The sequence below is a fragment of the Oryctolagus cuniculus genome, chromosome 15, assembly GCF_051225735.1.
Source record: "Oryctolagus cuniculus isolate XC-2025 breed Fujian yellow rabbit chromosome 15, ASM5122573v1, whole genome shotgun sequence".
NCBI lineage: Eukaryota > Metazoa > Chordata > Mammalia > Lagomorpha > Leporidae > Oryctolagus > Oryctolagus cuniculus.
This window is the reverse complement of record NC_142881.1, coordinates 9,462,910-9,476,000: the sequence shown is the minus strand read 5'-3', so window position 1 is coordinate 9,476,000 and position 13,091 is coordinate 9,462,910.

The following is a 13,091-nucleotide window of genomic DNA, read 5'->3' as shown; positions in this document are numbered from 1 at the left end:
GGGGAAGGTGGTGGTGGGGGGAATGGCTGTGTGGAAATGGAGGCAGAGACCGGAGAGAGGCGGGCACAAGCCGAGCTGAGCCAGGCCACCAGAAGCTGGAAGAAGTCACCAAAGGCTCTCCCCAGAGCTTCAGGGGCAGCGTGGCCCTGCCAACACCTTCATTTTGGACTTGGCTCCTAGAACTGCAAGAGGACAGATTTTTCTTGTTTGAGGCCACCCAATGTGTGGTCACTTGTTCAGCTGCACTGAGAACTGGACACCAGGCAGCTGGGGAAGAATCCCCAAGGAAAATCTGTGAGCTGTGGCAGAGCAAAGAAGGCCTTGCTCCCTCCCAGTGCAGAGCCCCTGCGAGAGGCTCACGCGACAGACACTCGGCGATTGCGGTGCCTCTCTGCCTCCAGCTAGAGGGGAGGACGCGTAGGGATGCTGCGGGTAACAACAGACCTCATCAACACAGGCGGTCCCCGAAGATGATAAACGGAGCCAAGAGTTCCTGCTCTCTGTGCAGTGCTGGTTGTAGACTCTGCTGCCCTGCCAGTCACTGGGAGGCACAGGGATGGACACTTAGGATGCTGACATGCCGTACCAGAGTACCTGGGCTCCAGTTCTCGCTCCAGCCCCTGATTCCAGCTTTCTGTGACTGTGGGCCCTGGGAGGCAGCAGGTGATGGCTTAAGTACCAAGTCTCTGCCACCCACATGAGGGACCTGGATTGAGTTCCCAGCTTCTGGCTTTGGCCTGGCCCAAGCCCTGACTGTTGTAGGCATTCAGGGAGTGGCCTATTTAGTGGACAAGAGCTGTCTGTCTTTCTCTCTCTTTTTGCTTTCAGAGACAATGAAAATGATAATAGATAAAAAGGTAGAAGGTAAAAATAAATACAAATTTAACAATAAAAGCACAGGATGTATGATTATGCTTAGCACATAATATTTGATAATGATGACAAGCAATGGTATCACTGGTTTCTGTATTATTACACTATATTTTTGTTGTTATTTCAGACTATATTCCTTCTACCAAGAGGAAAACCAACCATCAAAGAGTGTGCCCCAGCATAGCCTATCTCCATTGCGTTAAGGGGCCGGGGTGATGGCACAACAGGTTAAACCGTCATTTGTAACATTGACATCCCATATCAATACCAGTTCAAATCCCAGCTGCTCTGCTTCCAGTCCAACTCCCTCTAATGTGCCTGGGAAAACAGCAGAAGATGGCCCAAGTGCCTGGGCCCCTGCCACCCATGTGGGAGACCCAGATGGAGTTCTGGGCTCCTGGCTTCAGCTTGGCCCAGCTCCAGCTGCTGTGGCCATTTGGGGAGCAAATCAGTAGATGAAAGACTTCTTCATCTGTTTCTCCCCCTTCCTCTGTCATTCTGCCTTTCAAATAGATAAATATGTGTTCAAAAAAAAATCCATGTTGATTTGGGTATGTACACTCAGTGATGTTCGTGTGATGAGAAGATTGTCCAGTGAGGCACTTCTCAGAACATGGCCCTGCCATTAGCAACTCGTGACCATATTCATGGTTTAACCGGGAAGAGGAGGCCTGGGGACACCAGGCCAGAGCAAGGTGAGTAGCACTCGAGGTATGAGAAGCACGCAGAAGGAACGGGAGACTAGAGAGCTGCTCGGTCTCCAGAGGTGACTCCAGAGAGAGGAGCACACGCCTTTGTCACGTAAGGTCCTGCCAGGCATGGCTCCTCCTTGCAACCCAAGAATACCAGAGTAGTGAGCAACAGGCCAACTGCATGTTCCTCCCCACCCCTCCTGCCTCCCTTCACTACCTCTGAGCAGGAAAGGAGGGGTGGAAAGAAGTGGTCTCTATGGAGACTTACAAGTCTATCCCCAGTCCTGGGTTGGGCCCACCAGCGCCACAGACATGATGACACCTGTAATTCACACAGCAGAGGTGGATTTGGCCAACAGCACTCGGAGCCCGTGTGCCACCAGAGCCAGTGGCTGCGTGAGAGAGTCTCCCTCGGCTCCATCCACTGCGGGCCTCAATTAAACACGAGGACAAGCAGGGGAAAAAGACGAAACCCTCCAAAAAACCCACGCTTTCCACTTGGTTTTCCTCCGATTGGAAAATGAAAGGCCAGTTATAATCTGCTGAAAATAAACTGTTGAGAGAAGTTACAGATTCTGAGCAGGGAAGATCAAATGTTGCAATCAAAGGGAATGAGGATGTTTAATCTAACCGGAAAAGAAAGATCCACATTGCAGAACAGTCAGAATTCACTGAGTCTGTGCTTTTGGGACAGGAAACCACCAAGTTTAACATTGGAAATGTTCATTCAGAAACCCAAAGTCTTGGTTTTTGATGGCTCAAGTCCTTAAAAAATAACAGCGGCAGCCAGACCAACAGGAGTGGAGAAGGCAGTGCTGAAAGCAGAGGACAGAGGAAGCCTGTGGGCAGATGCCCACATGACATTTAGGGTCAAGTTCAAGTAGGACCCAGGGTCAGCAACCTTAAATGAAGTCGCACAACTGGTCAGCAGCCTTTGGCTGAAGCCACTTCTGGGAAAGAGACCGTCTCCCTGGAAATGTTTATAACACACGCTGGCTCCATCCCTTCTGCTCTCCAAGGAGGCCTGAATCCATTTTGCTCAACACAGCACTTTTAGACAATGTGGGTTTTATGGTTTTTGTGAAACAGAGGGAGGACTGAATTGCAAAACCAAATATAACTAGAAATGTCTTTGTAATTTTAAAATAAAATAAATGAAAACAGTCCCGACCAAGAACCGCCCTCCAAGAGTGGAAACCCAAACACAATCAGATTCTGCTGAAATATGGGGGAGGGAGCAGGAAGAAGTCCGCAGGGACTGAGATCCAAAACGTAAACCCGATAACTCACCGGCAGAGATTACGTACCAGTCATTAAAAGCTTACCAGTCCTAGAGCATGGGAGGAACACACAAAGAAATCTGTTGTTCCTTCACATGTTCGAGGGCAACCACCACATTTGGATTCGAAAGCTTTCCATTACTTTGGGAATACAAGCTCTTTACGCCGTGATAAGCATTTGTATGTGAGCAGTCCGTCTCCATCAGCAAAGAAACAGCTGAACTTCAAATACTTTGGATATTCCCCACCAAGGCAAGTCACTGAGCTGAGTTATTCTTCTACCAGGGTAAGTATAGGTTAAAAAAAAAAAAAAAACCTGAGTATTCCATATTTGCTCAAGCTGTGCAAATGTCCAGGAGAGAGGTTGAGTAAACACAGAGTAGCCACTTAAGAGAATAATATGCAATCCCTTAGAAGGCAGTTATGAAGCCCTGATTGCCAGAGACTGCGTATTGTATGGTGTTAAGTGAAAAGCAAGATTAGCACAGGCACCGTGAGTACAACCACACCAACCTGCACGGGAAAAGAATCCCACCAACGTGGTAACAGGAGTTGTCTTTGGGTGCTGGGCTTCAATATGATTTCTTATCTATTTTCCTAATTGAATGATGTGATTATAATGAAGAACAAGAATAGGGCTAGAGAGGAGCTTTTAGAAGCCTCTGGGGAACAAGTCACGACCCCAAATCACTCCATTCGAGGTCATCTTTCTAGGAAGAATGCTAGGCAGGCAGTTGCAACACATGAAAAGGAGAACTCAGCTGTTAGCCTGAGCTCCCCTCTGTTCGAGTCCCTGGAGAGCAAACTTGGGGTCAGTGGAGAGCCTTGTCTTGGCCACTTTGGGCCTGAGGCGCCTGTGAGATATGGAAGTGCCAGTGTCAAGGATTTTTTTTTTTTTTTACTTTAAACAGTGTAATCAGGAGACTATCTAGGGGGAAGATCTTCAGTTAACGGTTCTTTGGGACATTTTAATACATGAAATTATAGTAGAAGAATCTGGCCAACCTTTCAGATCTCACTTTAAATGCACTTTGAGTTCAGGTTTACATCCAGCTGAAATCTGTGATTCCCGTGCAAATGCTAATACTATGATGTCTGAAGTAGGACTCTCGCTCACCAGTGATAGAAACCAACAATGGCCAACCTAGGCCAAAAGGGGGATTATGAGGAAACGCAGGGGCGCACAGGGACCTGAAGTAAAGGGTAGGATCCCAGGCACTGGAGAAGGAAGAATCAGAACTGTCAGGAGTTGAGGGAGCAGGAGACGGTGACAGGCTTTTCAGTCCATCAGCCTGCTCCCGTCCTCATGGTCCACGCGCAGATTCTCAGGAGAGCTCGCTCTGATGGGCTCCGCTTGGCCCTGTGCTCTTATCTTGGCCAACAGAGTAGGGCCCCCCCACTGGCAGAACGTAGGAAGGAAGACGCCAGCCGAAGAGAAGGCACGGATGCCAGGCAGGGAGTTCATGATGTCTCGCTCACCTTCACACCCAGCAACAGCGTTCTGCAGACACAGTGCCGAAAGAAAGCAAGAGGAGGGGCCGGTACCGTGGCACAGCAGGTTAGGCCTCGACTTGCGACAGCAGCATCTCCTGTTGGCACGCCGGTTCCTTTCCGGGCTGCTCCACTTCCAATCCAGCTCCATGCTAATGCGCCCCGGGGGAAGTAGCTGACGACAGCCCAAGTACTGGGGACACTGCTGCCATGCGGGAGACTAGCGTGGAGTTCCTGGCTCCTGACTTCGGTCTGCCCCAGGCCCAGCCATGGTGGCTATTTGGGGAGTAAACCAGTGAATGGAAGACCTCTCTCTCTCTCTCTCTCTCTCTCTCTCTCTGTTTCTCCTTCTCTATTATTATGCCTTTCAAATAAATCAATAAATCTTAAAAGAAAAAAAACACCCTAGATCTCTGGGGGCGTCTCTGGATTATGGCCACTGATAAACGGATCACCTGCTGGATGAAGACCTTGAGTAAGTACCTTGCATATAAAACCCATGGTTCAGATCCTTAGAAAATCAAGCAAGAAATTAATAACAGAGACAGTGACTTTGTAGTATGTTTCTAAGTTCAAAACTAAATGAGCCAAATGGTGAGGTGGGGGGAAAAACACAACTCTTTTGAGTTAAATGCCTTGAACAGCAGCGGAATTAACAACAGAAGACGGCTCCGAGTTCCATGAGCCTCGCTTTATTGACTTGTTTTCTAACTCCACTTTTGAACACAATGAAAGTTGTGTGTTTTTTAAGTAAAACAAATATTTTTTTTCCCCTCTCCCAATACTACATAGAAACCTCCAGGGCAAAGCAAAATAAAACCTCATTATTTCAGATTCCACTCATTCCAGAATTATAATCATTTGGCTCGGACCGCATGAAGCCTTCCTTTGTACTCTCTTTGGGTAGTGTTTTTTCTAAACACATCAATAATACAAACAACATTGCTGGGAGTCACGTGCCAGCTGCTCGGCAGAGGCTCCCGGGCCCAGCACTGTGCAGCAAAGGCTGCACACGATGGCGGTGTCGCACGCATCCGCACGACCCGGAAGGACTTGTTAGCAGCACGTCGACCTTTCTTGAGGCTCCCGAATTTCTTCTGAAACCCTGCTACAGTCCCCATCTCTCACCCACTCCCGGGTGTGCTCACTCTGTTCCTCTCATGGAGCGCTGTCTGGCCGTGCTGCTTAGATGCAGAAAGAACCTACTGGTCACCAGTTCTAAAACCAGTCTCGGCTGCTCTGTCTAACTTGTATCGGGAGACAATAATAAAAATGGCGAGTGTGTTCAAATGCCAGCAAACCTACTTACAGGGGCATCGGTCTTGAACGGACTATAAAGTAATACAATCCTGTTACAGGTAACACGCATGAATGATAACACTCTGCAGTCTGTAATCTCATCTGAACACCATGGAATACACATGAGACACCCGTGGCAAAGACAAAAAGCGCTCACCGATGTGTGCTCCCGCCCCTTGTGTTTCCCAGCCTCCCTTCCAGGCTAGGGACTGGGAGCAGAAATAAGGGGTGGCACTCTGGGTCAAGGCCGATGACAGAAGCTTGCCTCCCGTGTCTTCCCATCTGCTCCCTCCTTGGTGACTTGGAAGCCCCTTGGTAAGAAGGCAAGAATAAGATGACGGGAGCCGAGGTCTCCGAGTCACCAGAGAGAAGAGACTGAGCACTGCATCAGACGCTCCAGAACTAAGCAAATACATTTTGCTTAAGAAAAAGAAAAAAAGGCTTTGTGACTAAGCCACCAACATGCAGAGTCCAAGTGGCTTTTGCAGTATAGCTTAGCCTGCACCAACAGTTTGCCTGTGACTAGTCCCATCTTACAGATAAATAAACTGAGACTCAACAAAGCTAAAGGGTAGGCTAGAAATCATATTGATAGTGAATGGCAGGACTCAGAGTGTAACTCCAACCTCTGGATTCTAGCATGCCTTCCCCTAAAACTCAAATGTTAGGATGTCTGAACGCTAAAATTAATGATCAGATCACATTCGAGAGCACACTGTGCAATTAAAAAGCCATGCCATAAAGGATGCTTCTGTTCCTAATTTGCTTGTTTATTTCGGGGCCTCTTTGCCTCCTTCGTGCTCAGACACTGGAGCCTGGAGAGATGCTGCACACCAGAGAGGCCCAGAACAGGCCATAAACCTCTGCCACATTTCAATCTGTTCTGTAAAGGCTTCTTTATGAAATCAAAAGAGTATTGTTAGACGTGAGTGGTGAGAACAGACTTGGGAACCAGAAAAAAGCAAATATAAGTCCAATTTTTCATTCTGCCAAATTCAAACAAACATCATTTTAATGACCTGGCAACCCCCTGGAAGTCAGCAGCCACCAGTTAAATAAAAAGCCTATTCATTTAGGGAAAGACGTGTCAACACGGGCATTTAACATAAGTCAGGTTTCCACAGCACAGTGACCGTGGATATGGTGACAGGCACCATGTGGACCAGGATCAGCCTCATCCAAAGTAAATGCAAAGAACACGCCGAAGCGCCTGCCGCCCATCCTGGGCCACCTCACGCCCCGTCGCCGGGGCAGATCTTCACATAAATACGGGTGACTGAGACAGGATGCTCAAAGATCTCCTTAATTCATCAGATGGGAGGTAGTGTTTCCTCCAATGTCCATGGTAATAGAAAGTTCTGAATATCCATATTTCCCCAATGCGCATCAACCCTCCAGAACAACCTAGAACATGCTCTTAGGAGAAATCTTGGGGATAAGTTGATCTTTATGACCTTGGAATGTGCAAAGATTATTGAGAGTGGGTATAGAAAACAACATAAACCAAAGGGAAAAATTATTGCACTGAATAAAAATTTTAGATATTTTTCACATCAGTAGACATTGCTAAGAAAATGGATAGGCAAGTCACAGATGGAAGAGAACACTTGCTAGGCATATATTTGATAAGGGGACTTAATGTTGGAATATGTAAAAAATTCATATAACTCAACAATAAAAAATAAGCAGTCTCATAAAAAATAAGCAAAAGATTTGAACAGACAGTTCCCCAAAGAAAATATCCAAATGGCCAATAAATACATGGAGTTCACCACATCAGTAGTCATCAAGGAAATGTGAATTAAAACTACAATGAAATATGATACATACTCACCAGAATGACTAAAATGAAAAAGACTGGTAATGCCAGGTATTGGCAAGGATTTAGAACTGCCAGAATTCTTACACATTGCTGCCAGGATTGTAACATGTGACAACGACTTTTGTTACGCGGATTCAACGTCCCTAACCTGAACATCTAAAAACTTGTTTCAGATTTTGGCACGTTTTCATTTCCAAATTTTTCCGAGTTGGGATCAGTCACCCTGTAAAGTCTATGCAAATACTTCAAAATTCAAAAACTCTGAAATCTGAACCACACTGATCTCAAGCATTTCAGGTAAGTGATATTCAACCTGTATGGTTAGACAGACGCGCACCCTTTGACTCACTCGTCTCCTAGGAGTTAATCAGGAGGAATGAAAACACAGGTCCACAGAAAGACTTGTTCACAGCGGCTTCATTCATACACCTCCAAACTGGAAATCACCCAAGTACAATTAATAGTAAAATGGATAAACAAATCGTGCTAAATTCATACAATAGACTACAAGACAACAATAAAGAGGTTCAAGCGGCAGAGACAGAAACAAGTACAAATGAATTTCCAAGACATCATGCTGAGTATTGAGAAAAAAAGATTGTGTTGAGTATAGCCAGACACAAAATAATATTACAACATGAGTCCATCTCTAGGAAGTTTTGAACATGGGAAAATTAATATAGTAATAGAAATCAGACCAGTGATTGCTTCCAGAGTGGTGAGAGGGGTTGACCAGGAAGAAGCGCTGAGCTGTTTCCTGGGACAGTGGAAAGATCTTGTATCTTACTAGGAGCATGGGTTACATGCTATATGCATTTGTCAAGAAGGATAGAACTGAACATTGGAAATCTGTGTGCTTTGTTACATGTAAATTATGCTGCGATTCTTTAAAGCACTGGGTAAAAGTGTATTTTCTAAATTAGGCCCAGACTAATGACCGCTTTTGGCAAAAGCTCTAGAACTACTAGACCAGGGGTAATGCAGGGGCATCGCGTCCCCTAATTTGCAGTCTTGGGCCAAGGCAGGATAGGATGATGACATCAGCCAACACACAGATCACAGGGACGGCACGCCTCGATGGCATTAGAGTGAGGCCAGCGTCAGACACCTCCCGTGTGTACCTCTTCAGAGCTCCTGGGTGGGACTTCCTGCTCCAGGCGCCACTTCCATGAGCAGTTGGGTGCAGGTTCCGACAGCTCCACTGAGGGGTTGCCCACTGAGGGGGTGCTGGACAGTGGCTGCCCACGCTCTCACCTCACATCTCTCACCTTCTGTCCTGGAGCTTCTCTGACATTCTAGTGTGGGACCCAGCCCATGCATGTGTGTCCATAGCAAGGTCAAGTGCTTTAGAGCCCTTGGGGCCATCTTGGCCAGTGCCAGGCAGGAGCCAGCGGGCTGATGTGCCCCGAGGTCTCGCCTGTGCAGACATTTCTGTGATGTGCTTCCTTGGGAGCAAGCATCGGCCGCCCACACAGCGGGCGACTCAGCACCGCATCCCTCTACTGACTTAGCCTCTTTCCCTTTCTCACTCCCTCCGCTCGCTCCTGCTCCCCGGAATCACTTTTCAAATAAGCCATCTGCATGCGGAGGCTTATCTCAGGCTCTGCTTCCAGGGGAACTAAACTAAGACAGGGTTTGTGAATATATACGCACAGAAATGCACATCTACATACACAAATGCTCACCTGGGTGCCGAAACCTTGTATAACACAGACCTCTGTTCTCAGCTGGCTGCTTGCCTGGAATGCTGTCCCTCGTATAAAAGAGAAAGAGATCAATGGGCTCCTGCTACCAGCGTCAGCTCTGGTTAAGATACACACCTTGATGGGAAACACAGCAGGAGCCACTGCCGACACCCAGCCCAGAACCACTGCCTCTCTTTGCAAAGGATGAACCCATCCCTGGAGTCCCTGGGGTCGTATCATTAATTGTGCTGCCAGTGACCAAGAACTGAGTAATCGATGACATAATATCACTTTCAGGGGGTGCCTATCTGCTCAAAGGAAAAACTCAGCATGTGTGATTATAGCTTTGGAACGACTCTTTTTCTCGTATGCAGTGACATCAATATTGAAGCCATGCTAACGCACGGCACGGGCTCTGTTTCTGGCTGTATCTCTTGTTGGGTTCCACAGTCCAGCCAGTACCCCACCACCACCACCAGAGTCCCCTTGGCAGAGGAGAGCTTGGACTTTGTGGGTCACACATCCCTTGTTCTTTCACCCGCTGTACCTACAGCATGGACCACAAGGCTTCAGGTGAGTACTTTGTTCAGGGCAGTCACTCACCTTTCTTTCTGACCTAAGCAGATACTGATGAGAGACACAGTGTAACTATAACAAAACCCCTCCGGGGTGGGGGGAACACTTCATTAAAATCAAATGGCTTGTTGCAACAGGTTTTCAGCTGGATCGCCTCGTGCGTGTTGTATAAGACTTTACAAGGCATCTGCCAACATTTAGCCAGAGTGGCGGGTTGGTGTTGGTTTTCCTTTGCAGGGAAGATTCAAGAAAATGGTAATGGGATGTGAAGACAATTACTTAGAAGTGCGTTGATGAAGACTGGAAAAAGAAACGAGGAGCTATTAAATTGCTGGGAACGGAGCCAGGCCCTAACTAAGTATAGAGACAGAACAGGCTTGGGCTGTGTCGAGGCACGTTGGGATCAAGGTCCCGCGGAAGGCGTCTGCGTCCATCATCGTTGCAGCCACTGCCCCCCATGCCACACAGCCCTCACCCCTACACAGCGGCAGCGGAAGCACAGAGAACCCCACAGAAATCATCTAGGCTGTGGAATTCCATTGTGTGTGGCGGAAGGGGATGAAACACATCCCTGAGGTTGGCTGTGTTTTCTTTAGTTTACAGATTAACCTTTAAGAGTCTCTGGGCTTCGCTACAGCCACAGAGGACATAAATCTCAACGGGGAGGGAGATCTGCCACCAATTGCACAAATAACTGTTTGTGACTCAAGCTGCTGGAACTCACATAATAAGAAACATTCGCAGTGACAGCATCAGAGGCTGTCCACTATCTGACCCTCCCCGCGTCTCCAGCCACCTTGGCCAAACAGACGCGTGTTTCTATCTCACGGGGCTCCCGCTGTCTCTGCACACAGCACGTGGTTGCAAGGCTCCGTGCCTCTGCTCTTCTTGCCCCCAGATCCTGCGGTGCCGCTCATGTCTCATCTCTTCATCTGCTCACGGGTCACTTTTCTAGGAAATACCCCGTGCAGACTCTCCTTTGACCTAGACGTGTTCTCTCCTTCTTGGATATTCCCATTGTACCCTGTGTGTCCCCTCCGCCTTGCAGCCTAAGACACTAGAAAGCAAATGTGGTGGTGGTGGTCGGCGGGGGTTTAAGTTGCATCTGACACATTTATGTATCCTCAACTGCTTAATGAGATACTAAGCTCAAGGCAATTTGATTTCTTTTCTAAGATTTATTTTATTTATTTGAAAGGCAGAGTTACAGAGAAACAGAGGCAGAGAGGGAAAGAGAGAGAGAGAGAGAATATTCCATTTGCTAGCTCACTCCCCAGATGGTTACACCTGCTGAGGCTGGAAGAGCCAGAAGCCAGGAACCTGGATCTCCATCCGGGTCTCCCCTGTGGGCGGCAGGGGCCCCAAGCACTTGGGTGATCCTCAGCTATTTTCCAAGGCACAGTAGCAGGCAGATGGATTGGAAGTGGAGTAGCCGGGACTCCAACCAGCACCTACATGGGATAAGGGCATTTCAGGCGTAGGCGTGAGCGTACCCCACGGCGCCACCATGCCAGTCACAGAATTTGCTTTCTTTACTTGAGAAATAAGAACGCGATGACTGTTGCCTTGCAAAAGCCTTGGGAGGCTTCAGGGTGACAGCCTTCTGGGGACTCCAGAACCAGTTCACTGCACAGTACCCTGACGAGGCCACGGCGACAGCACATGGTGCAAAGCGCGTCTTCCTCCCCAACCTGGAGCGCTCCCGGCCCTGCTGGCGCCATCCAGGCGTGGCTCCCTCCCCCACCTCGCGCTTCCTGATTAAAACACACTCTGGAAGTCAGTCCAGGAGAAAAGCTCTGCCGCAGGTGGATGAGGAGATACAGGAAACCCATTTTGATGGCGCACAGTGAGAGCTCAAAGTTTAGACTCCTTGGGGCCGCCGCTATGGCGCAGTGGGTTAATGCCCTGGCCTGAAGCGCCAGCATCCCATATGGGTGCCAGTGCTAGTCCCAGCTGCTCCACTTCCAATCCAGCTCTCTGCTATGCCCTGGGAAAGCAGTGGAAGATGGCCCCAGTCCTTGGGCGCCTGCACCCACGTGGGAGACCCAGAAGAAGCTCCTGGCTCCTGGCTTCAGATCGGCATAGCTCCGGCCGTTGCGGCCACCCGGGGAGTGAACCAGCAGATGGAAGACCCCTCTCTCTCTCTTTCCTCTCTCTGTGTAACTTTGACTTTCAAATAAATAAATAGATCTTTAAAAAAAAATAAAGTGGCCAGCACCGCGGCTCACTAGGCTAATACTCCGCCTGTGGCGCCGGCACTCCAGGCTAGTCCTGGTTGGGGCGTTGGTTCTGTCCCGGTTGCTCCTCTTCCAGTCCACCTCTCTGCTGTGGCCCTGGAGGGCAGTGGAGGATGGCCCAAGTGCTTGGGTCCTGCACCCCATGGGAGACCAGGAAGAAGCACCTGGCTTCTTGACTTCGGATCAGCGCAGCACACCGGCCGTGGCGGCCATTTAGGGGGTGAACCAACGGAAAGAAGACTTTTCTCTCTGTCTCTTCTCTCTCACTAACTCTGCCTGTAAAAAAATAAATAAATAGAGTTTAAACTCCTCTTCCTCTCATGCAATGATTCCTACAAAGTCTAGGAGCAGGCTGCACTGCGCTCCTAAGCATGACCTCTCGTGGGGCTCAAGGGGGCTGTGCTGGAAGCCACAAAGCTCTGAACCCCTCCTGGCCCCTCAGAGCCCTCCCAGGATCCCCATGTCCTGTCTGCTCCCTCACCGATTACACAACAGGGCCTCTTCAAAGACAAAAATACGTCTCAAGCTCAACTCAGCGACCAACGAGGGCAGGAACCAGCCCGGAGCAAAGAAACCCTTTGCAAACAGTTCTCCCCCTACGAGGAAAATGACTAGTGATTCTGTCACGTGAAAAACAATGGCTTCTTGCAATTCATCCAAGGGATCGATCTGAACACACCAGACCTCTTCATTACCCCTGTGGGCTACCCAGCTCCTCAAGGCACCGGGGGCCAGTTTCAGAGCAGGCCAAGGGACTCAGGCTGTGCGCTCCACAGGGGACAGAAGGCTAAATCAGCCGGAAAAAGGCGGAGCCGGGCAGCCGAGGGAGCGCGAGCGCAGACAAGCGTGGATAATGTGAGCTCCCAGTGCAGCTGGACTGGCCACTAAACTGTCACCTCGTATCGGGTCTGTAACTGAGAAACCACAATTACCCTTTTGAGCACATTTACGAGGGAGCGCAGGGAGCCCACGGCAGTACGGCAGTACTGGTGAGACTATTGAGAACAGGTGGACGGGCAATGAGCGGGGATTGTCACATGTGGCCCCCTGCAGGGACCGGGGGGCCAAGCCAGAAGGCCAGCTCGGACTATAAAAGGGACAGAGCAGAGAGAGGCAGGGCTGAAAAGGAGGGGAGA